Consider the following 20,164-nt stretch of genomic DNA (forward strand, 5'->3'; position numbering starts at 1 on the left):
GTGATGTGGTCATGATCCATGAAAGTCCAGAAAGGCCAAGAGCCCCCAGAAGCTAGAAGACGCAGGGAAGGATTCCTGGAAATCACTTCTAATCCAAACACGCTGGCACAATGACACACCAGGGAAAAATAATTTTAAATATAGTTGCTTATATGTAATTCGCATATACCATCTGTATCTTCGCAGCCAGGCCTGAGTGGCACTGAAGGAACTGAGGGAAGGCTTATGCCTGGGTCCCCACAGAGCCTTAAGGAGGAGAGTGAGGATGAGCCAGGAGCACATGCACTGTAAGGGATGACAAGTTGGCCTGAGATCAGAGGGTGGGTCTGTTTGCTCTTCAATATTTCCTCATCTCCTAGAAAACTGAGGGATCCATAGCAGACAGAAAGGTTGTTTGAAAATGCATAAGAAAAAGTGTTTTCATGAGAAATAAAATGGATGTCAAGGAAAAAAGAAAATTTCATTTTGCCATTCCCCAGAATGATAACTGGTTTCTTGTGCAGAATGTCAGCAGTAAATTTCTATACATGAGTTTTTGATAGGCAATTTGACAAATGTTGCAGGACAATTCTTGAAAAAGTCAAATAAACCACATAGTCTACATTTTACTTTTTACTAAATTTTTAATTCCAAGAAAATTTATGGGGAGTTTGGAAATCTGATTTCACATCAGATACTAATGAAAAGAAATCAATTTAAACTAAATCTGGTCATAGGCATTTTACTATGTAATTAGCATACAATTTTTAAAAAGTTTATTAACTTCACAATAGCCACAACCAACATTTAGATAAAGCAATTTATTGTTGCAAAACTTTAGAATATTGGTATTGCATGTTCTTGGCATCCATGCCTGCTTTATCAAACCTTGAAAATCTTCGTTGCTTCTTGTAAACCTTTCGCATCTATGGGAAGCTCCCTCAGGCTGCCAGGCTGCAAAAACTTCTTCACTGTGAGGAGTTTGCTGATTCTGATTTTCAGGGCCCGCAATGCACAAAGCACAGCCTCAGAGTGAAGCCAAGGACTGACACCACCATTAACACAACCCAGGGAATCTGCGCCCTTCCTACACAAAGACCACCTGAGTTCTCTCTATCAGCACCAGTAGGGAGGCAGAAAGAGACACTAAGTGAGAAATGAAGATAAGAGGAAGAACATGCAGCTCACTAGCATTTTCCCAAAAAATGTCTTTAAGACTTTATTCCATTCAGTCTTCCTACCCTCTTCCTTACACATGAATCTTGTAGATTCATGGGTCTTGTAGAAGATGAGAAAGAACAATGTGCCTGTGAGATATCAGCACAGATCAGTCTCTAAGCAGAAGAAGTGAAGATATGGGAAAATTGAGTTAGAAATGAAAATAGAAAATGTTAAAGACAAACCATGGGGCCACTTTTTCCCATAGAGAGATATAGCTTTCGTGGGCAGCGTGTTGGGAGAGCTGTGCACAAGGAACTCAGTTATCTGACAGCAGGAGCCAGAGCATAAGGAAAGAACGAGATGGAAAGGGCCCTGCTCAGACACATTTGGTGTGGGAAGATAAGGGCATATTGGGATAAAGGGCATCACAGAGAACTCAGGAACAGAAACCACAGTGAAATAGAGGGATGAGGAGAGATGCTGGGCCCTGGGTCCCTGGCATTATAAAAAGCGAAATATTCTTGGGGTAGCATGCACATCAGATTTCCTTGGCATAACAAGAAGACATTTCCATGCCTCAGAATCAGGACTTGGAAGCTCATTTTGGAGACCTGGGGGGCCCTGAAGACCTGGAGAAGGCTGAGATCAGAATGTGGCCAGTCCAAGGGCCCAGATACTAGATCCCAAGAGGGAGATGAGGAGCTGCCTCTTGAGGACTGGGAAATGGGTCACCTTTAGCACAGGGCAGTTGGAGATGAGGCTGGAGTCAGGCTCTTCCACGTGGTAGAGAAGTTTGACCAGGTGAATGTCAGCCTGGCTCAGCTTGTTGCCAATGAGGTAGTCTTGTTCATGTCTCTTCAACACCTGGAGAATCAGAGGAATCAGATCAGGAACACATGTGCAATGAGGCTGGGGCCTCTGCTTCTCCCTGAGTTTGTCCAGGCTGACTCTCCATCTCCCACCTCTGCTTCCTTACTGGGCAGGTGCAAAGATCCAGACCTTTCTCCATGTTACCTGATTCAGTGAGAGAGTAAGAAGTGTGGCTCTGCTCACTCCTTGTTTGGAGCCCAGGCTCCCATTTTCTCTTCTCATTCCATATCACTATGGCATCCACAGCACCCACCCAGCTTGCATCTTCCACATGGGCCAGGGGCTTATCCCCTGCTGCAGCCTGTTCTGTCTGCCCCAGGCCCTACAGTGTGCAGCCCTGATGTTCAATGGCTCTACACACTCTCTCTCCAGTCTCTCTTGGGCAGCGACTCCACCTTCATGACAGCACTCTTCTCCCACGAGTAGACTATTTCAGAATCCTCATTTCTCCTCATCTGCCCTCCTCATTTCCTGCTCTGGGATCTGAAATAAGCCTGGGTGAACTTTAATTCATCCTCTTTCTTGCAATGGTGGTTCTTATTGCTTTGACTATGCTATAATCTGAATGCCACGGTGTCCCGGGGTGAACTGCAAAGATGTCTGCAGCTTACTTCAAAATGCAATAATAATAATAATAATAATAATAATAATAATAATGTGTTTGAGTGAGGCAAACAGGGGTGGAGTGACTGACATGTGATAAAGCAAAGATAAAATGTTAACTTTGCTCTTTAGATCCTTGGTGTATATATGTTCATAAAACATTTGTTTGGACTACACTAGGTGTATACATTTTTAATAATAAAATTTTTGAGTGGTATATGATATTTATTAAAATATCTCAGCACATTGACATCATAAATAATAAAAAGAGAAAACATGGCAACATTGATTTAAGATAATATTTTGGCAAATACATTTTCACACTATGTATACATACAAACGTATAGATAATGACTTGGTACACAAACAAAACAACTTCAATGTTATATTGTAATATACATTGTTCAAATGCACATATCACAGGCTATTTGGTAGAACTCGTAGAATTCTTATTCACAGTCTATTTTTATACCATGCCTTGGGAGTCAGGTGCTCCATTAACATCAAGGAAAGCTTTTTGGAAGTGAAGGTCAATGCCCCAAAAATACACAGGTACTATTTTATTTTTCTGTTGCCTTGTGTTATGGACTGAATGTTTATGTTTCCCAAAAATTCATATGTTGAGATCCTGACCCCCAAATCTTTAGAAGAGATCCCTAAAAAATATATTCTTTCAAGCCATTAGTAGGTGGGGGTTTCAGGAGATGATCAAGTCATGGGGGTGGAGCTCTTATGAATGACATTAGTTCCCTTATAAAAGGGATCTTAGAGAACTCCCTTGGCATGTTTGCCATGTGAGGACATAGCCAGAGATTGGCTGTCTATGAACCAAGGAACAGGTGCTCCCCAGATGTAAAATCTGCTGGCACATTTATCTTGTACTTCCCAGCCTACAGAGCTGTGAGATAGAAACATCTGTTCTTTAAGCTACCCAGTCTATGGTATTTTGTTATTGCAGCCAAACTGCTAAGAAGCCCTCTAAACTCTTAGTGCCCTTATAGACTAAACAGCTTCTATCATGACCTTTACAACAGTCAGTCAAATACACCAGCATTGGTCAATAACTGCCAGCTTCCCTAATTTTTGCCTCTATTTTCAATTTATGACCAACCACAGAAAGCAAAATATGGATCTCTGACTAATCCCATAGAAATCCACACTTCTAGTTAGCCAGCTTACAGCATCCCTAGGCCAGCAACCTGCAATCAGGACATAACTTTTTCTACCATGAATCTCTCAGACTTTCCTGCCTACCTCTGAATCTCTGACAAATGCAAGTGATGGTGGCTGACTTCCTTTCTATAGCAAGCTCTGTATAAACATCTTTTGCTTATTCTCATTTGGATTGTCTTCACTTCCACAGTTTTTCTGGAGGTTTCAACAAGACATGGTCTATGTTGCCCATTGCCATGTACCCCAGCCGTCAACCAGGTGCAGTATTCACAAATGCTCCCTATCCCTTGTGGTAAGCCCACACCTGGGCTGAACTCTTTTCTCTTTGCACTGAGCTCTTTGACTTTATTCTCAGGTTGGTCCTTGGTTTTGGTATTGGTTCTCATCTGCTTAGCATCCTTTGTAGAATCAGGATTTTCTTTTCATTTCTTTTGTAGTCTTTTGTGTTACTGTTTTTTCTCATGTGATCTAAAGGTGTTGTTTGTCATAAAAGAAGCAGCATAAGAGCAGAGGCCCAGGAGCCTGTTTTTCAAGATAGCCTCACAGTACATTAAGTTCGAGGTTCTCATTGGACCCCTTTCCATTTGTACAAACTTTGCTGTGGGTCATCCTTAAAACCAAATGAAGTTCTTCTCTCTTGATTTTTGGTTCTGTTCTGCAAACTTGGCAGTGATCCAGACAGAAACATCACAGTTTCCACTTGGGGCAGAGTATTGACTGTGACTTTAGATTTACTTTATCCTTGTTAGGTGGTAATCCATATATCAGACTGAATAATTCTCTATTGTAGTTTTGAAGCTCAAATCACGTAGCCACTAAAAAGCTGAAGAAATGCCTAGGGCAAGATCTGAGGAAGGGGCTTGGAGCTTCCATGCCTTCCCTGGACAGGCCACCCTCCAAGAAGCTCCATGTGTTTAGTTATCCAGAAGCTCCCAGGTACAGTTTCAAAGACAGAAAAATAGTGGCTTGTTGTTCCCTCTTTGATCAGGGCAAGCTTTGCATCTTTTTCCTCAGGTGGATGCAATGAGCAATGAAGAAGCTTTTCACTCAAACCTGCCCTACCTTCTCTATACATATCGACCCTGTAAGACAAAAATAACCAAACTGCTAAGTGCCTTCTGCCTTAGATTTTATGTTTAAACACCGGAGACAGTGAAGCATTAGGTGACAGGAAAGTAATTCAGCTCCACTGCATGCCTTTTATATGCTAGTCATTAGGCTATGATTTTTATAAATATATTTACATTTATTTCTCAGAACACTCTACTGTGATAGATTTATATCTAAAATGTTTGTTATACACATGACCAAATACAGGTACAAGAAACATCGGTGACCTGTCCAGCATCACAGTCATGAGAGAAATTAGTGGAATCACTGCAAGTAACCACTGATGCTACAAATAGGGTTTGCTCACTCTGCTGTGGTTTGTTTTACACATAAGCTTAGTGTGATTGATATGGCTAAAGCCCTGCCATTTACATAATCCCAAGACAGCCTCCCCAGCACAGTGATCTCGAACGTGTCTGTTTTCCTCTCTCATCGTACTACCCATCCCAGGTTCAATTTTATGCCCAATATTAGAAGTTCTTAAAAAAGAAAAAATTAAAATAAATAAAGGAAAAACTAGGAAATAAGGTATGTCTTTAAAAGATATCCCTAAAAAATATATTTTTTCAAGCAAGCTAGTAATTTTCAAAAAAAAAAAAAGGAGTTCTCTCAATTGTTTTCCATAAAACATTGTTCCATTAACTTCTCCATATGATATTGGCCAATTCTAGTCATGATTGTGTTTCAAGACCTCACCTAATATTCCCATAGTAACATGGGAAAATTGTTTACATGGGAAAATTGGTAAACATGGTAAAATTATTCATATAGTTAAAGCCAGTGCATAGCATAGGACATCTTCTTTCTTCTCATTTCAAACTGTGTTTCCTACAAAACTTTTGTTTGTTTGTTTGTTTTGAGACAGTCTCTTTCTGTCATCAGGCCAGACTGCAGTGGCGTGATCTCGTCTCACTGCAACTTCCGCCTCCCAGATTCAAGGGATTCTCCTGCCTCAGCCTCCCGAGTAGCTGGGATTACAGACACCTGCCACTACGCCCGGCTAATGTTTGTATTTTTAGTAGAGATGGGGTTTCGCCATGTTGGCCAGGCTGATCTTGACCTCCCAACCTCAGGTGATCTGTCTGCTTTGGCCTCCCAATGTGCTGGGTTTACAGGCGTGAGCCACAGTACCTGGCGAATACTTTTAAAATAACAGTTGTATTGACAAGTATTCACATACCATAATTGCCACCCCTTTATAGAATATTATTCAGTAATTTGTAGTACATTTACAGAATTCTGCAAATACTATCTCTGTCTAATTCCAGAACATTTTTATCATCTGGGAAAGCAGTAGCACGTGCTTTGACAGCCATTTCCCATTGCCCCCTTTCTCCATCCCCTGTCAACAACTGATTTTCTTTCTGGACTCAAATGGTCTGGATGGTTCATACAAAAGAATTCATGTCACATGTGGCCTTTGGTGTCTGGTTTCTTTTACAGCACATGTTTTCAAGGCTCACCAATGTTGGAGCATGCATGAGTACTTCATCCCTTTTTTTAAAAATTTTATTATTATTATACTTTGAGATTTAGGGTACATGTGCACAACGTGCAGGTTTGTTACATATGTATACATGTGCCACGTTGATGTGCTGCACCCACTACCTCGTCATTTAGCATTAGGTATATCTCCTAATGCTATCCCTCCCCCCTCCCCCCACCCCACAACAGGCCCCGGTGTGTGATGTTCCCCTTCCTGTGTCCATGCGTTCTCATTGTTCAATTCCCACCTATGAGTGAGAACATGTGGTGTTTGGTTTTTTGTCCTTGTGATAGTTTGCTGAGAATGATGGTTTCCAGCTTCATCCATGTCCCTAGAAAGGAAATGAACTCATCATTTTTCATGGCTGCATAGTATTCCATGGTGTATATGTGCCACATTTTCTTAATCCAGTCTATTATTGTTGGACATTTGGGTTGGTTCCAAGTCTTTGCTATTGTGAATAGTGCCGCAATAAACATACGTGTGCATGTGTCTTTATAGCAGCATGATTTATAATCCTTTGGGTATATACCCAGTAATGGGATGGCTGGGTCAAATGGTATTTCTAGTTCTAGATCCCTGAGGAATCGCCACACTGAGTTCCACAATGGTTGAACTAGTTTACAGTCCCACCAACAGTGTAAAAGTGTTCCTATTTCTCCACATCCTCTCCAGCACCTGTTGTTTCCTGACTTTTTAATGATCGCCATTCTAACCGGTGTGAGATGGTGTCTCATTGTGGTTTTGATTTGCATTTCTCTGACGGCCAGTGATGATGAGCATTTTTTCATGTGTTTTTTGGCTGCATAAATGTCTTCTTTTGAGAAGTGTCTGTTCATATCCTTTGCCCACTTTTTGATGCAATTGTTTGTTTTTTTCTTGTAAATTTGTTTGAGTTCATTGTAGATTCTGGATATTAGCCCTTTGTCAAATGAGTAGGTTGCAAAAATTTTCTCCCATTCTGTAGGTTGCCTGTTCACTCTGATGGCAGTTTCTTTTGCTGTGCAGAAGCTCTTTAGTGTAATTAGATCCCATTTGTCAATTTTGGCTTTTGTTGCCATTGCTTTTGATGTTTTAGACATGAAGTCCTTGCCCATGCCTATGTCCTGAATGGTATTGCCTAGGTTTTCTTCTAGGGTTTTTACGGCTTTAGGTCTAACATGTAAGTCTTTAAACCATCTTGAATTAATTTTTGTATAAGGTGTAAGGAAGGGATCCAGTTTCAGCTTTCTACATATGGCTAGTCAGTTTTCCCAGCACCATTTATTAAATAGGGAATCCTTTCCCCATTTCTTGTTTTTGTCAGGTTTGTCAAAGATCAGATAGTTGTAGATATGCAACATTATTTCTGATGGCTCTGTTCTATTCCATTGGTCTATATCTCTGTTTTGGTACCAGTAACATGCTGTTTTGGTTACTGCAGCCTTGTCAGGTAGCGTGATGCCTCCAGTTTTGTTCTTTTGGCTTAGATTTAACTTGGCGATGCAGGCTCTTTTTTGGTGCCATAGGAACTTTAAAGTAGTTTTTTCCAATTCTGTGAAGAAAGTCATTGGTAGCTTGATGGGGATGGCATTGAATCTATAAATTACCTTGGGCAGTATGGCCATTTTCACGATATTGATTCTTCCTACCCATGAGCATGGAATATTCTTCCATTTGTTTGTATCCTCTTTTATTTCCTTGAGCAGTGGTTTGTAGTTCTCCTTGAAGAGGTCCTTCATGTCCCTTGTAAGTTGGATTCCTAGGTATTTTATTCTCTTTGAAGCAATTGTGAATGGGAGTTCACTCATGATTTGGCTCTCTGTTTGTCTGTTGTTGGTGTATAAGAATGCTTGTGATTTTTGCACATTGATTTTGTATCCTGAGACTGCTGAAGATGCTTATCAGCTTAAGGAGAATTTGGGCTGAGACGACGGGGTTTTCTGGATATACAATCATGTCATCTGCAAACACGGACAATTTGACTTCCTCTTTTCCTAACTGAATGCCCTTTATTTCCTTCTCCTGCCTGATTGCCCTGGCCAGAACTTCCAACACTATGTTGAATAGTAGTGGTAAGAGAGGGCATCCCTGTCTTGTGCCAGTTTTCAAAGGGAATGCTTCCAGTTTTTGTCCATTCAGCATGGTATTGGCTGTGGGTTTTGTCATAGATAGCTCTTATTATTTTGAGATACGTCCCATCAATACCTAATTTATTGAGAGTTTTTAGCATGAAGCATTGTTGAATTTTGTCAAAGGCCTTTTCTGCATCTATTGAGATAATCATGTGGTTTTTGTCTTTGGTTCTGTTTATATGCTGGATTATGTTTATTGATTTGCATATGTTGAACCAGCCTTGCATCCCAGGGATGAAGCCCACTTGATCATGGTGGATAAGCTTTTTGATGCGTTGCTGGATTCGGTTTGCCAGTATTTTATTGAGGATTTTTGCATCAATATTCATCAAGGATATTAGTCTAAAATTCTCTTTTTTGGTTGTGTCTCTGCCAGGCTTTGGTATCAGGATGATGCTGGCCTCGTAAAATGAGTTAGGGAGGATTCCCTCTTTTTCTATTGATTGTAATAGTTTCAGAAGGAATGGTACCAGCTCCTCCTTGTACCTCTGGCAGAATTCGGCTGTGAATCCATCTGGTCCTGGACTTTTTTTGGTTGGTAAGCTATTAATTATTGCCTCAATTTCAGAGCCTGTTATTGGTCTATTCAGAGATTCAACTTCTTCCTGGTTTAGTCTTGGGAGTGTGTATGTGCCAAGGAATTTATCCATTTCTTCTAGATTTTCCAGTTTATTTGTGTAGAGGTGTTTGTAGTATTCTCTGATGGTAGGTTGTATTTCTGTGGGATTGGTGGTGATATCCCCTTTATCATTTTTTATTGCATCTTTTTGATTCTTCTCTCTTTTCTTCTTTATTAGTCTTGCTAGCAGTCTATCAATTTTGTTGATCTTTTCAAAAAACCAGCTCTTGCCTTCACTGATTTTTTGAAGGGTTTTTTGTGTCTCTATTTCCTTCAGTTCTGCTCTGATCTTAGTTATTTCTTGCTTTCTGCTAGCTTTTGAATGTGTTTGCTCTTGCTTCTCTAGTTCTTTTAATTGTGAAGTTAGGGTGTCAATTTTAGATCTTTCCTGCTTTCTCTTGTGGGCATTTGGTGCTATAAATTTCCCTCTGCACACTGCTTTGAATGTGTCCCAGAGATTCTGGTATGTTGTGTCTTTGTTCTCATTGGTTTCAAAGAACATCTTTATTTCTGCCTTCTTTTTGTTATGTACCCAGTAGTCATTCAGGAGCACGTTGTTCAGTTTCCATGTAGTTGAGTGGTTTTGAGTGAGTTTCTTAATCCTGAGTTCTAGTTTGATTGCACTGTGGTCTGAGAGACAGTTTGTTATAATTTCTATTCTTTTACATTTGCTGAGGAGTGCTTTACTTCCAACTATGTGGTCAATTTTGGAATAGGTGTGGTGTGGTGCTGAAAAGAATTTATATTCTGTTGATTTGGGGCGGAGAGTTCTGTAGATGTCTATTAGGTCCGCTTGGTGCAGAGCTGAGTTCAATTCCTGGATATCCTTGTTAACTTTCTGTCTCACTGATCTGTCTAATGTTGACAGTGGGGTGTTAAAGTCTCCCATTATTATTGCATGGGAGTCTAAGTCTCTTTGTAGGTCACTAAGGACTTGCTTTATGAATCTGGGTGCGCCTGTATTGGGTGCATATATATTTAGGATAGTTAGTTCTTCTTGTTGAATTGATCCCTTTACCATTATGTAATGGCCTTCTTTGTCTCTTTTGATCTTTTTTGGTTTAAAGTCTGTTTTATCAGAGACTAGGATTGCAACCCCTGCTTTTTTTTTGTTTTCCATTTGCTTGGTAGATCTTCCTCCATCCTTTTATTTTGAGCTTATGTGTGTCTTTGCACATGAGATGGGTTTCCTGAATACAGCACACTGATGGGTCTTCAGTCTTTATCCAATTTGCCAGTCTGTGTCTTTTAATTGGAGCATTTAGCCCATTTACATTTAAGGTTAATATTGTTATGTGTGGATTTGATCCTGTCATTATGATGTTAGCTGGTTATTTTTTTTTTTTTTTTTTTTTTTTTTTTTTTTTTTTGAGACGGAGTCTCGCTCTGTCGCCCAGGCTGGAGTGCAGTGGCGCGATCTCGGCTCACTGCAAGCTCCGCCTCCCGGGTTCACGCCATTCTCCTGCCTCAGCCTCCCGAGTAGCTGGGACTACAGGCGCCCGCTACCGCGCCCGGCTAATTTTTTGTATTTTTAGTAGAGACGGGGTTTCACCGTGTTAGCCAGGATGGTCTCGATCTCCTGACCTCGTGATCCGCCCGCCTCGGCCTCCCAAAGTGCTGGGAAGCTGGTTATTTTGCTCGCTAGTTGGTGCAGTTTCTTCCTGGCCTTGATGGTCTTCACGATTTGGCATGTTTTTGCAGTGGCTGGTACCAGTTGTTCCTTTCCACAGTTAGCGCTTCCTTCAGGAGCTCTTGTAGGGCAGGCCTGGTGGTGACAAAATCTCTCAGCACTTGCTTCTCTGTGAAGGATTTTATTTCTCCTTCACTTATGAAGCTTAGTTTGGCTGGATATGAAATTCTGGGTTGAAAATTCTTTTCCTTAAGAATGTTGAATATTGGCCCCTGCTCTTTTCTGGCTTGTAGAGTTTCTGCCAAGACATCAGCAGTTAGTGTGATGGGCTTCCCTTTGTGGGTAACCCGACCTTTCTCTCTGGCTGCACTTAACATTTTTTCCTTTGTTTCAACTTTGGTGAATCTGACAATTATGTGTCTTGGAGTTGCTCTTCTCGAGGAGTATCTTTGTGGCGTCCTCTGTATTTCCTGAATTTGAATGTTGGCCTGCCTTGCTAGATTGGGGAAGTTCTCCTGGATAATATCCTGCAGAGTGTTTTCCACCTTGGTTCCATTCTCTCCGTCACTTTCAGGTACACCAATCAGACGTAGATTTGGTGTTTTCACATAGTCCCATATTTCTTGGAGGCTTTGTTCATTACTTTTTATTCCTTTTTCTCTAAACTTCTCTTCTCACTTCATTTCATCTTCCATCGCTGATACCCTTGCTTCCAGTTGATTACATTGGCTACTGAGGCTTGTGCATTCATCACATATTTCTCGTTCCACAGTTTTCACCTCCATCAGGTCCTTTAAGGACTTCTCTGCATTGGTTATTCTAGTTAGCCATTCGTCTAATTTTTTTCAAGGTTTTTAACTTCTTTGCCATTGGTTCAAATTTCCTCCTTTAGCTCGGAGTAGTTTGATCTTCTGAAGCCTTCTTCTCTCAACTCGTCGAAGTCATTCTCCGTCCAGCTTTGTTCTGTTGCTGGTGAGGAGGTGAGTTCCTTTGGAGGAGGAGAGGCACTCTGATTTTTAGAGTTTCTGGTTTTTCTGCACTGTTTATTCCCCATCTTTGTGGTTTTTATCTACCTTTGGTCTTTGATGATGGTGACATACAGATGGGTTTTTGGTGTGGATGTCCTGTTTGTTAGTTTTCCTTCTAACAGTCAGGACCCTCAGCTGCAGGTCTGTTGGAGTTTGCCGGAGGTCCACTCCAGACCCTGTTTGCCTGGGTATCAGCAGCGGTGGCTGCAGAACAGTGGATGTTGGTGAACTGCAAATGCTGCTGCCTGATCGTTCCTCTGGAAGTTTTGTCTCAGAGGAGTACCCGGCTGTGTGAGGTGTCAGACCGCCCCTACTAGGGGATGCCTCCCAGTTAGGCTACTTGGGGGTCAGGGACCCACTTGAAGAGGCAGTCTGCCCGTTCTCAGATCTCAAGCTGCATGCTGGGAGAACCACTACTCTCTTTAAGGCTGTCAGACAGGGACATTTAAGTCTGCGGAGGTTACTGCTGCCTTTTGTTTGTCTATGCCCTGCCCCCACAGGTGGAGTCTATAGAGGCAGGCAGGCCTCCTTGAGCTGCGGTGGGCTCCACCCTGTTTGAGCTTCTGGTCCGCTTTGTTTACCTACTCAATCCTGGGCAATGGCAGGTGCCCCTCCCCCAGCCTCGCTGCCACCTTGCAGTTAGATCTCAGACTGCTGTGCTAGCAATGAGCGAGGTTCCGTGGGTGTAGGACCATCTGAGCCAGGTGTGGGATATAATCTCCTAGTGTGCCATTTGTTAAGCCTGTTGGAAAAGCACAGTATTAAGGTGGGAGTGACCTGATTTTCCAGGTGCCATTTGTCACCCCTTTCTTTGACTAGGAAAGGGAAATCCCTGACCCCTTGCGCTTCCTAGGTGAGGCAATGCCTCACCCTGCTTCAGCTCATGCAGGGTGCACTGCACCCACTGTCCTGCACCCACTGTTCGGCACTCCCCAGTGAGATTAACCTGGTACCTCAGTTGGAAATGCAGAAATCCCCTGTCTTCTGTGCCGCTCATGCTGGGAGCTGTAGACTGGAGCTGTTCCTATTCAGCCATCTTGGCTCCACCCCTTCATCCCTTTTCATAGCCCAAGAATATTCCGTTGTCTCCTACAGCAAATCTTATTCCTCCATTCATCCATGGGTGGACATCTGGATTGTTTCCACCTTTTGCATAGCATGAATAATTCTCCTATGAACATTTCTGTGCATGGATTAGTAAGGATGTGTTTCCCTTTCTCCTGGGTGTAGACCTGGTAGTGGAATTGCTAGGTCATTGGTAACTCTATATTGGACTTTTCAAGGAATGGCCATCAACAGAGGAGAGCCCTCCTCCCAGCTTTGCTGATGCAAAATCAGTCTGGCTGCTTAGGTCTGTATCAAATGCTGCACTTAGGTAAGCCTGCTATTTTGGGCACCAGCCTCTCAAACCTTAGTCAAGTGGACCAGTTCATACAACTGGCTGGAAACTTAGGTTCCTGGTCACCATTCTTGGAATTACTGGAACCTGAGATTCAGCTCCTTTGCAGCATTCTCTCCCCAGGCCTTCATCTACCAACTCTAAAACATTCTATGCCTTGTCCTAAGCTGTTGGCTGGAGTCCAGCCTCTGAAGTCCTGAGCACCTGGAATCATGATTCTCCATCCTCCTGAGTTCATTGCTCATCAGCGTTTGGAAACCTCTGTCAGGGTGCTGGATCCATAGGCTGCATTGTCTTCTAGAATCACACTCGCCTGAACCCTCCCCATATTCACTCTTTTCTCATCTCCATGGGACTCTGCAATACTGGACACCAGTGTATATGCCCAAGGCCCAGCCTGCTGCTAGTTATGATGCTCCTTCCACAGTCCTGCCCACTCACAGAAGGACCTAAATCACTCTGTGTTCTCTGCTGATTGAAGAACAGAAAATATACTATGGGGCTCTCTCCTTTATGTCTTTCCCACACAGGTTGTATTTGCTGGCAATGTAGTTGAGAATGGCTCTGGTCTGCACCAGCTTCATCCCGTCATTCTCAACCATTGGCACTTGTTGGAACATGAAACTCTCATCTTTAGAAAATAGAAAAAAAAAGGCAGAGTGAAATTTCTATGAATCCCACCCTTTCAGGATGAAAAAGTGGTTGTGGAAATGACTAAATGTATAAAACGAAAAAAAAATTTCCTGGCAACTGTTCAAATGAAATAGGAATTTGTTTTTAGCTTCTGGAAGTGCTTTTTTTTTCATTTACAAATGTTTATTAAATGTCAGTAATTTTTACAAAGCAAATATTTATAGCAAGAGGCAAATTTTTTGCAAAATATGTACAAAAGTAAAAAGCTGTAATGAACTAGCAACTCATTTTATAAAATCAAACCATTCTCTCCACTTTTAGATCTCCTTTAGAAACAATTTGTTGCCCATCCTGAACTAAAGCACTGACAAAAAAATTCACAATTATCAGATAATGTGCTTAGTTCCCGGAAAGTTCTAAAAAGATATATGTAAAAAAAAAAACCCTAAGCCACAAATATTTTATAAAGCTAATACAAATCATGTTTTGTTAAGTAGAGTATCTATGGGATTATTACAAAATATACTTTTTTATAAGGCTTCTTGTGGTAAATGTGCTCTCACCAGAGTAGTATAGAAAAGCCATTTCAAATGTTTTGCGATTCTGCCTTCAAGTAAGAGGTAAAAGGTAAATGCCATAGTTTATTGCACTGTTGCATATACTTTGCAAGAATTAATCTCTACCCCTTTCTTTCCTAGTACCATCAAATAGGCATGATTAAGGACAAATTTATCACTTACTATGGCAAGAAATATTATAAACAAACCAAATATTATAAACAAACCAAATATTATAAAACAAGCCAAAGTCACATACCAAGTAAGTAGTACATGACTTTCAGTGATATTCACCGACTGAAACATTTATGCATAGTGAGTTCCAGCATACTCTGATCCATCTGTAAACTTTCATCAACAGCAGATTTGTATAGGTCACAAAACTCTCCCTATCAAGACATAAAATATTGCCATATCATTCATGCTTTCGAAACAATGATCCATATAAGCTCTTGCATTTGAAACCAGGTAGTTAGACCTGAATGCTGCAAGAGTGAACATAACTTAAATGCTAACTATACATTCAAGTACAGACATAACAGTGCTAGTGGTACAAACACTGTACTTCAAATAATGTTGTTAATCACCTACCAGCCTAAGGCTAGTATCTACTTGATGGAACTTGAAAAAGCCACAAAGTCCAACTTGTTTAAAATGTTCAGACTTAGACTTATACCTCAAGCTCTAGTATACATTTATTAAGCCCTAACCTCGTACCATAAAAAAATGGGCATGTGCTATATTTGGGACATGCAGACACACCCACGCCCACCCACAATCTCTCCCCTCCTCCTGTTTACTAGACTGAAAAGCCACCCTGTATCCTATCATTAAAAAAAAACAACAGTGCTTTTAGTCAAGCAGCACAACACAAGGACGGATCATCTGTGATTAACAGAAGCGAACACCTTAAAATGATGGGGGAAGAGACAAATTAACTAGGTACTAAGTCAGATTTCCAAGTGAAAAAGACATGAGCAAAACTTCTGGTCTTAATTCCTCAAATAAAACTAAAATAAATAAAATGGTAACAGAGTGACTTTCTCTAAATTTTTTAGGGAGTTTGTTACAAACCTTTGGGCTTTACAGGCATGATTTCATGGATTCAAACACAAAATTAACACTGATATTTAGCCTTCTCATGACACACACAGAAATACCATTGCTGCAAATTGCAATGGAGCGAATCTTATTTCAAATGGCTTAGTTTGGGGTTTTGTCTAAATGTATCATTATATAATGAAAGCACCAATTAGAGGGTTTTTCAAATAGTGATTTGAATTTTAGGACATAACAGTATAACATGGTAACTTTATTCTTCATATATAAATAAGGCATAATTGGATGTGTAATATGCTGAAAATACATTTTATCAAAAGCATAAATACAAGTATTTGGGTACACATTGATCCTGTTATTTCATTTATGTTTTTATCCCCCATCCAGCTACAAAATAGGTCCCTTGTATTGTCTGTGTTGATTTATCTTCATGATATCTTAGAAAGAAGTTGGGAGAGACAGCAACAGGCCACCGGCCAGATGCCACTTAACATGGGAATTTCTCAAAGTAAGTCTCATGCTGTTGAAGACATTAAATACAGTTCTGAGAGAAGTTTCTATGTAGGCTCTTTATGTGCTCTTCAATACCCCCATTAGACAGTGTGTGCAGGGCAGGCTCTGTGTTTCTTACCCCATAGCTGCTACCCTGACTCATGTCCCTCCTCACCCTCTGACCTGCACATCCAACCAATTCAACACTGTCTCATTATCTAAGTGTCCAACATTGAAAAAATATCACCTTGTCAAACTTATAAGAGAAACAAATTCAAAATGGACCTATTTCAACTCCTTTTGTCTAAAATCTGTCCTTGCGTGTCCTTGAATGGGGTGGGCTATATGGCATCCTGAGCTGATGACCACAGCTCACTCATGGTGCCAAAAGCAGGAAAGTAAGAAAAGGGCATCTGCAGGGCGCTGCATATGGTTCTCCAGCAAATACAAAGAGAAGTCTGGACCTTTTTAGCCTGGAAAGAGTTGCCAGACCTGCTCTAAGAGCCCACCCTTTCCATTTTATCGATTTTCTCCCTCTCCACCATCACCAACTACAACCTTACATACACAAAGCATTGCTGGGCTATTCAAACCTCCCTGTGTATCTTCTACTAGATACCCTCCTCAGAGGCACTTAGAGGCTTGATCTTACCATTTCTTAACTTTTCCAAATCTTTTGCAGATTCCAGAAATTTCTCTTCAAATTGGAAGCAGAAACAGTAAATGTGCTCTTGTTAATTCATTCCATAGCATTGCAGACCTTTAACCTTGAATGGCTTCTGTCTGGTACATAATTTGGAAAATTATGCCCCCTGCTCCACGGCACCCAGTCCTATCGGCCGCCCAAGGGCTGAGGAATGTGGGCACATGGCACGGGACTGGCAGGCAGCTCCACCTGCAGCCCCGGTGCGGGATCCACTGGGTGAAGCCAGCTGGGCTCCTGAGTCTTGTGGGGACTTGGAGAATCTTTATGTCTAGCTAAGGGATCGTAAATACACAAATCAGCACTCTGTATCCAGCTCAAGGTTTGTAAATGCACCAGTCAGCACCCTGTGTCTAGCTCAGGGTTTGTGAATGCACCAATCGGCACTCTGTATCTGGTTACTCTGGTGGGGAGGTGGAGAACCTTTATGTCTAGCTAAGGGATCATAAATACACCAATCAGCACTCTGTATCCAGCTCAAGGTTTGTAAACACACCAATCAGCACCCTGTGTCTAGCTCAGGGTTTGTAAATACACCAATCAACACTCTGTATCTAGCTAATCTAGTGGGGACCTGGAGAACTTTTGTGTCTAGCTCAGGGATTGTAAATGCACCAATCAGCTCTCTGTAAAACAGACCAATTGGCTCTCTGTAAAATGGACCAATCAGCAGGGTGTGGGTGGGGCCAGATAAGAGAATAAAAGCAAGCTGCCCCAGCCAGCAGTGGCAACCAGCTCAGTTCCCTTGGACACTGTGGAAGCTTTGTTCGTTCACTCTTTGCAATAAATCTTGCTGCTGCTCACCCTTTGGGTCCACACTGCTTTTATGAGCTGTAACATGTACTGCAAAGGTCTGCAGCTTCACTCCTGAAGCCTGCGAGACCACGAACCCACTGGGAGGAACTAACAACTCCAGAGGTGCTGCATTAAGAGCTGTAACACTCACGCGAAAGTCTGCAGCTTCACTCCTGAGCCAGCGAGACCACGAACCCACCAGAAGGAAGAAACTCTGAACACATCCGAACAACAGAAGGAACAAACTCTGGACACGCCGCCTTTAAGAACTGTGACACCGCAAGGTTCTGCGGCTTCATTCTTGAAGTCAGTGAGACCAAGAACCCACCAATGCCGGACACAACATCGTGACTATTTTTTCCCCTCATGGTATTAATTTTTCTACTATAATTAAATTCTCATAGTCTAGTTTTCTAAATTCTTCATTTTTGCATTTCTTTAATGATTGTGAGAGTTGTCAGAGTCGAAAGGAGTCACAATGTTAGGAAAACTCTGACAACAGAGCTGAAAAAGGCCATAAAGAGAATGTTCTTACTGTTTATCAGATAACAAAACAAACTAGGAAAAACACAACCTTGAACAAAGGCCATCGCAATCTTATAAAAGAATCTGTTAGGACACTTGCTCAGCAACTACCTGTTTAAACTTGGCCTGGCATTACCCTTGTTATTGATATTTGTAGTGACTGATAAGTATTTCGAAACGTTTATTTAATCCTCATTTTATTCCTATAAAAATCTTTGTCTTCCTTAACTTCCCTGAATACATACATAGTTTACTGTGATAAACATATACCCATTACAACACTTAATTCTCAAATAAATATCTTTTATTTGAAAGGGTTTCTTTATTATTTAAGTTGAAACAATGTATCCAAAAGCAGGTGCATGCAGAACTTTTAAACTGTCATCCAAGCACACAGAAAAGGCACTAATATGAGTATAAAACAGATTTTTCTTGTGCCAAGGACACATTTTAAAGTATTTTTCTAGTGACCTAGATGGGAGGTCATGAGGTAATGTAGGGAGACTTCTAAGATCAGTATTTACTTTGTTAAAGGCTGTCACCCTTGTGGCTCAACAACTTAATTTGAGGTCCTAATGTGGTGTATAAACTACATGTTTGTTTCAATAGCTCCCTCCATTGAAAGGAATAGAGTCAAGTTAAAAACAGCCACTCCCACACATTTCAGGGCTGCAGAACTGCCTACTAGATTCTAAGAAAAATGGCAAGTCATCCTCTTATCACAAGGTAACTGGTTAATATGTTCCTTTTCAAGGTTGGCAATAAAAGTCTAACCAAAAATTTCAGCAGATTTTGCTCTCTTTACAGTAAGTCAGTAGAAACTGGCTTTTTGAAGACGCTCATTTTTAATGACTTGGATGTAAGGACTAAGGCAGATGAGAAATCTCTGCTGGGAGCATAGCTGGGAGGGGATGTCTGTGAAGGGCAGGCTGATGGCACTCTGGAAGGCTTCTCTTACTGGGTTGCCACACAAAATACAGGGCTCCCAGGTAAATATGAATTCCAGGCAAAGGAACAGTCATTTGTTAGTATAAGTATGTCCCAAACACTATAGGAAACATGTTTATACTAAAAAAGTATTGCTTGTTTATCTAAAAATTCACATTTATTTGGGTGTCCTGTATCTTATCTGCCAAATCTGGCCACCCTATTTTTAGTGTTACCTCTCTGCATTGCTCAAATCACCCTTCCTGGCCTCTGGGCCTTTGCACATGGCATTTGTCTTGACTGGAATACTCCACTTTCACCTCCTACTGTATTTTCTCTATTGTGTCTTACCCTACATTAATTTACATGATGTATTCAATATCTGATTTCTCCCTAGACCTTGAGCTCCTGAGAACAGAGGCTTCTTATGTCAGTCCAGTCCTTATTGTCTGGGACAAAACCTGGACATTGTAGGAGCTCCTAAAATAAGATAGTTTTAAAATTTACATGGAAAAATTCTAGCAAATACAAAAGTAGAGGGAATAATATAACAAGCTTGAAGGTACCCATGACCTGCATTCATCAATTGCCAGCAACCTTTCTTCATCTATACCTGGCAGTGAATTAAGTTATGTTGGCTCCCAAGAGAGAGAGGTCCATGTTCAAATCCTTGAGTCCTGTAAATGTGACCTTATTTGGGAAAAGGCTCTTTGCAGATGAGGTTAAGGAACTTGAGATGAGATCATCCTGGTATATCCAGATAGGCCCTACATCCAATGACAAATGTCCCTGCAATGTAGCGAATAGAAGACACAGACACACAGAGGGTGAGGTGCTGGAAGCCCCAGGCAGAAAGTAGAGTGATGTGGCCATGATCCATGAAAGTCCAGAAATGCCAAGAGCCCCCAGAAACTGTAGGAGGCAGGGAAGGATTGTTCTCTAGTACTTCCAGGGGAATGTGGCCCTACTCACATCCTGACTTCAGGCTTCTGGCCTTCAGAATTGTAAGAAAATGCATTTCTGATGTTTCAAGCCACCCAGTTTGTAGGAATCTGTGACAGGAGCCACAAGAAAATGATACAAACTCCCACATACTCCCTCCACTACCAGGGGATTCTTTTCAAGCAAATCCCAGACAGCATATCATTTCGTCTGTAAATACTAGTATTCATCTCTAGGAAGGAAGAACTTCTTTTCTAAACATAATCACACTATGATTATGTTTAATATGATAATCTCTTATCATATTAAAATTCTATAATTCCCTAATTTCATCAAAGCTCCAGCATTCTAGTTCATGT

General features: G+C 41.2%; 1 pseudogene; it reads right to left on the reverse strand.

Moving 5' to 3' along the window:
• Nucleotides 1-861: 861 nt before the first annotated feature.
• Nucleotides 862-13,803, reverse strand: LOC100611750 (glutathione S-transferase A3-like; annotated as a pseudogene).
• Between the last annotated feature and the right edge of the window lie 6,361 nt (nucleotides 13,804-20,164).

The sequence above is a fragment of the Pan troglodytes genome, chromosome 5 (assembly GCF_028858775.2).
Source record: "Pan troglodytes isolate AG18354 chromosome 5, NHGRI_mPanTro3-v2.0_pri, whole genome shotgun sequence".
NCBI lineage: Eukaryota > Metazoa > Chordata > Mammalia > Primates > Hominidae > Pan > Pan troglodytes.